This window comes from Micropterus dolomieu, linkage group LG03, assembly GCF_021292245.1.
Source record: "Micropterus dolomieu isolate WLL.071019.BEF.003 ecotype Adirondacks linkage group LG03, ASM2129224v1, whole genome shotgun sequence".
Lineage (NCBI taxonomy): Eukaryota > Metazoa > Chordata > Actinopteri > Centrarchiformes > Centrarchidae > Micropterus > Micropterus dolomieu.
In genome coordinates this window covers 9,229,285-9,235,762 of record NC_060152.1, presented here as the reverse complement: position 1 = coordinate 9,235,762, position 6,478 = coordinate 9,229,285, and positions in this window count along the sequence as shown.

The window sequence follows — 6,478 nt, the reverse complement described above, 5'->3', positions numbered from 1 at the left end:
TTTTATGTGTGTTTGCATATGGGTGAAGTCTACTGTTAAACAAAACCAAAATAACTTTCAAAATAGAAAAAATTGTCTTATTTCCATCACAGTGGAAGTCACTTGTCTAGACTATTCACAACAGAATCTACAATCATGACTTTTATTTTTACTTTCAAAATGAAGACATTCTTCAAAACACGAGGAATATTTTGGTTTTCAGTACAAACTAGCTCCTCATACCTGTTGACAGTAAGTCAGACCACAAAAGCACCTATTTATTTTGGTGTTCCTTGCAGAGCTGTTTGTAGTCTGAGCATATTTCTGCTCACTGTGTCTATAGTGCTAATTATGCATGGCGCCTGTGTACACCAAGCGCTGTTGTTGATTCTCCTCAGATGAATCTGTTCCTTTGGCTTGTTGTGGAGGTGCAGAGCGTGTGTTTGGATCACAGCTTCATCAGTCTCCCAATCCCCTGCTCCCACTTGTACGTCACCTCTGATGAACAGTCCTGCTGCTCACTATTGGAGACACTTCACGGTAGTCTAGCGCTGTAATGAGTGGAGATGGAGTGTATTTGAGTACCTGGTACTAGAAAAGGTTACCGCATTGCCTATCAGTTCCAGATGAAAGCTGTGATTTATGAAAAGTTTGAAGCAGTTTTACAAATGCAGTACTTTGGTATACCATACTGTTCCTGCTGTCTTTGGAGTGAAATGTGTTGTTTATGGCCTAAACAGTTAAAATTACGAGACACTCTGTAGTCTTGAAACACACAACACAGTAAACCTGAAACGCCGATGCGGCCACCTTCCCTGGGCCAATTTGCATACAAATCTGCTTGTGTTGTTTTAGTATACTGATTTAGGTTGATTTACTGTGACTGCTGCAAGTAATTGTAATTGTTTACGCATCCCTTTGGAGGCATAAATTAAAGGCAAACATAACTCAAATGTAGGGTGTGCAAATAGGGCATTTTTTGTATTGATGAATGTTCGTTTTGGTAAGTGTCAAACTGCAGCACAGAGCTTTCCTGACTTAAGTGTGTAGAGAGCCAGTGTTGATTTTACTCAAGAGACTGCAGTAGATTTGCACAGGAAAATCTAATACCACAAGATGGCTAATATAATCCAAATCCAATTTAAATTCAGTCTAGCTCATCAGGTACAAATATTTTTACAGATTTGATGGCATTTTATAGTTTGAAATAACATAGAAGGTGCCATAAGGCCCAGACAGAACTAAGTCCAATTATCTAACATCTCCAAGTGAAAAAAACCCCCATGAGGCTGCCTTTCTTTTGTTCACTGCAGTGGTGGTGATTTTTCTCCACCACCAGGGAAAGAAAATCGGGCAGGCATGATTGTCGTCATTGGTCCATATCATCATTGAAATGAACTGGTATGTCCTTTGAGATCCATGTGTCCATCCCTGTCAAAGTGCCCTTGACCCCCTTTAGCAAAATGTCACATGAATATGAGTGAGGAATATGAAATGAAACAAAGTTATGATTAAACTTTGCACACCAGGGCATCTGCAAAAAAACTCAACATTTTAGAGTGTGACAGCATGACTCTGAATTTATAGCTTATGTCTGTGCCACAGCCATCTATCCAGTCAAAATGTCCTTGAGCAGGACAGCGAATCCCCAACAGTTCACTAACTGTAAATCGCTTTACATGGGAGTGTCCAAAATGTAAATGAAACTGCACTGTGGCAGCCAGGGACTCCATGCCTCGTCATCCCACAAGGGGGAGCCATGTAAGAGGATTTTTGAGGTTATCTACTGATCACTTTCCACCATTTTTTTCTCCTCAAGGCCTCCACCATCTGTGCAACTTTGATGGTGAGTGCTGAAATTAAAAAACAAGCCATAGGCAAAGTTATTCTTGTCAGTAGTCCAGCAAACAAAAAGCAAAGGGAAAAAATATAGTCGTGTGCAGCAACAGGGAAATCCTTAGTTATCACAAGCCTGTTTATAGATGCTTAAAGGTGAACTGCTGCCTTCAGGGATACATATCAAACACAATGACTTCAAAGAGTTTTGTGTTTTATCATAATCTTTTGTTGATTCATTTGAGCGTATCATGTTGTTTCATATCATCACCATGCTTTCTCTTTCAAATAAAGACAAGTTCCTTTAATGATATTTCTTAGTAGAACAAATCATTAACAAACCTGAGGAATTGTTAGGGAAAATCTGCATTTTAAATCATTTTCAATAGATTTAAAAAAAACTCAAATTTGTCATAGATACTGTAGTGTAGGCACACAGTGGACTGCAGTGAAATAAGGACTGAAAATGGAACGGCACAATACAATAGACATCATCATCATCTTTAACGGAACCAAACTTCAAACCCGCCAAGTAGTTTAAAGGAAACAGAAGTTCATAGTTTGCAGACGGAAACCACATGCGAGAAGCACCTAGAAGAAGTTGATAAAAAGAGCAGTTTTCTCGAACTGCAGCGCAGATAGTTCTCATAATTACGCCATGTGTTGCAGCAAAACTCCAAAGTCAGCAGAAAAAAAGAAAGATGATTGTACAAAACCGAGCAGATGCATGAGTCATTAAAAATACATGTGAGCCAAGAACAGAAATAAAAAGTATCACAATTAGAAGAGGGATACTTAACAAAATGGAGTTCATGGCTTTTGTTGTACATGCGCTCTGTTTATATTGAAATTAATTTTCCATTCTATCTACTTACGTTCTTGATGACATAAGCAAATGAGTTTTATGACTCTTACAAAGGCTTAACATAGATATTATTATTTGCAGAAATTAGGGTTGTCACATGTTCCTGTTCACAGCAAGTTGATGGATGTTACACATCTGTTAGAGCTTCATTTAAAGTGAGACTATGGAACTTACGCTGAATAGCAGCAAGTGTGACCATAAGTGACATTTACAGTGTAAAGGTAAATGCTGAAATGTAGTGTAACATTAGTACATACAATAGGTCTGTGTGCAGTTCATGCACAACACACTTTTAGAGAAGAGATTCAAATATCCCAACAGACCACCCAGAGGTGACCAAGATTATCAGTGGATGTATGCAGATGAGTTTTGAACTGAGTGCTGTGCGCTATAAGTTGTGCAGATAATTATCGGTAGGGGATGAGCCAAAATAGTTTTCTTTATCTATCTGTTCAGCCCCACTTCTTTGAGAGTGTCAGGGTGAGGCATGGTGCTATACAGTGTGTGGCAGTAGGTGGCTGATTAAACTGCTTTCTGTCCTACAGGCCGCGCCTGAAGCGAAGACCCACGTACCTTTTATCATAAGGCTGTCAGTGGTACTAAATACACTGCTGGCTATACTCTGCTATTAGCTTGACTTACATTTGCATGGCCGCTGGAAAGGTTTCATTAACTTTCACATTCACTACTTTCTTGTGACTGTAAAACAGAGCACACACAAACAAATATTCTTCTTAACTGTAATCCAGATGCCAGATTAACTATACATTTTGACCAGTACAGAAACAGCAGGGCTCCCTCAGATTTGCTTATCAAAGAGTCATGACACAGATACAGTGCATGTACTGAAGGCTGGGTGTTTTACAGCTGGGACTACTGTATAACTGCAGCAATATCTGCACAGCTGCAGTGGCTCCCAGCTCTCATTCTGCATAGTAATATAAACTATGGTGTCTGCTAAACAGTAATGATGCCACTGTTTCTAAATTAACTCTTGCTCTTCCTGCACAGTGTAATGTTTGGTTTTTAAGCTGCCATCCATGCCAATACATGTATCAGTAACCTGTTATCAGCTGATAGTAGTGGGTCAGGCTCTTGTGTACATCCCTGCATCTTCTCATTAAATACAGTATGTGGCCCTGTGTGTGAATGTCTGCTATTTGATATGGAAGTGTTGCCCTACTTATTGGGGCTCAGCAGCACAGCTTGAGTACTTTTAAATTCTAAATATATCTCTTATACCCACAGGAGAATGGATTTGATTGACAGATTTGTCAACTGTAATGAATTTATCTCTGGTTTAGCAACTCATTTATAAACAGTTTTAAACCCACCAGTGAATGATTTTATGATGATGTTAATAAATTGTACATTGTAATGATTTGTTCATGTATACCCCTACATTACAGTGTATTATAAATAATTTATAAATATTAAATATAATTTAAATTATTAGTTAATTGACTGAAAGCTGAAAAGCTTTGAAGAGAATTCATTGTTTTAGTTATACACGTTTTTTATTCATTTATTGTTATTATTTGTTTGGCATGACACAAACAAATCTAAACTAAACTAAACTAAAGTATATGTTAAAACAACCAAGCCTTTGTGGGTTTTCATTTTCATTTGTATAATCATCAATTAGTTTATATCCACAAAGTCAACATTTGTAAGCTCTGCTAACCAGTTTAATTATTTCTGGCATTTTAATACCAAATGATTAATCAGAAAAAAAAGAACTGATAATGTAACAAACATTGGTTGCAGAGCTTTTTGGGTACCAACATGTTCCTGCTTATTTTTGACTTAATGTTGCAACGTGTGGCCCAGTGAGCCTTGGAATATATCTGCCCTTCAAAATACCACTGCTGTGCCATGTGACCTCATATTAAGCATACCTTTGGGGAGTTAACGTGACATTTACACAATTTTTTGGCAGGATTTTACTTATTTAAAATTGCTCACTATCATATATTTTAACAGATTTTGATAAGGACAATGTTTTCTAAGGGATGTTGAAGGTCTTTAGGAAATGACATATTTGCTGACCTAAAAATGTGCTCTTTGTCCTATCAGCAGGGATGTAGGACTTGGGGGTGGGGTGGGGTGGGGGACTGAGTATACAGGGCCGTAGCCTGGGGAGGGGCCCATAGCGAATACCAAGGGTCCAGAATTTTGTGCTATGCCCTTGCCTGTTAGACTTCACAGAATAAGCTGAGTAAGCAAAGCACTCCAACGCTTGTAAACACTGTAATATAAATTATTTTTTAATCATCTTTATATTATGCAGTGGCAAACATGTAAAAGCTTATTTAAACATAGCCCTAAAGCCCTGACTCTGCACTATAAACATACCATTTCAATAAGATGAAATTATTCATGTATTTGGCATTGTCATTGCCATGTGACTACTTAGATTTGGGAGTGATCAGTACTATTACATATAGCTGCTTTATATTTAAGGCCCTGAAAACATATTGGGGTCCTATAAGAACACACAATTTTCACTTTTGGTTATTTCACATTAGAGATTTCTGTATTGTGCTCTATTTTGGGGTGTGTGGACCTCAGTTCAGAAGAGGTGCTTTTAGAAACATTAGAATGAAAATGTAATTGCGTGGTTGCCAGCTTTGTCAATCAAATCTGATCAAACCACACCCACAGTCCTAATGAAGCAGTGATGTTCAGTTATAAACCCTCAATAAATATTAACCGAAGGTGTGTTATCTCAAACTTGAGATTTGAAAGTAGGCTTTAATAATCCTTTTTCATAAAACCCATGTTTTTTTCTAAAATCAATGGTCTGCATTTTTCAGCAATAGCCAGAGTATTTGAATTCTGTGATTATAGCTGTTTTCATTGTTAGTGGCAGAGGCCACCATTCTTATGCCTGATTCAAATGGTTCTTCACACACACGAGATTCATAGGACACAACGTATGCTTGTAATTTCTTTTTATTGATATCAGCCTAGATGTTTATTGCAGGTTTATAGAGGAATAAACAACTTACAGTGGAGGTAACTCCTAAAATCCTGAACAAAGTTTCGTAAGAGAAAGAATGCTTGTACAGCTTAACTAGAACAACAAACTTAATATACTTCCTTCACTAGCAAGGACCACACAATCAACTGATCAAATGATTTATTGATGATCGAAACAGAAGATGTACGAGGCTTGCAGTTGCTGAATAGACATTGGAAGCGACATTGCGGAAGGCATTCCTCGATTATATACTTCTTTACTTCGATCATAAAATTAATTTCTATTATTTGTCTTTTGTCCAGTACATTCACCTTTTTCTATTTCTGGTAAGAAATTATTATTATTACAATTATTGGTATTAGAGGCACTTATTTTACAGCCGAGTATTGGTTTGAGGTCATCAGCGGCTGACTTCTCATCTAAATGCTTCCAAATGTTAGCAAATGTTCCCCATGGCGATCATTAAAATTTCATCTCACCTGAACATGGAAGCACAGTTGCTTCCCCGCTCTCTTTCCACTGCTAAGATATTAAAGAGAGAATTCTGTACATCTATTGAGCAATTTAACACTCTAATCAGAGGAGTAGTGACTTTCAACTTTTCCTCGACCTCCAAGAATGAGTGTGATGATTTCGTCTCTGGCTCCAGTCCAATCTGAGACTCCTTTTATCTCACCAGTCACCCACTGTTTGACAAAACCATTGATTCAACTCTGTTTTGGCTCGATAATGAGATGCATTTAAAGAGCTATGCTTTTTGATCTTTCAAGACATTTTTATCTCCATGATCCAAACTCCTGGTCTGAGGATCAGCA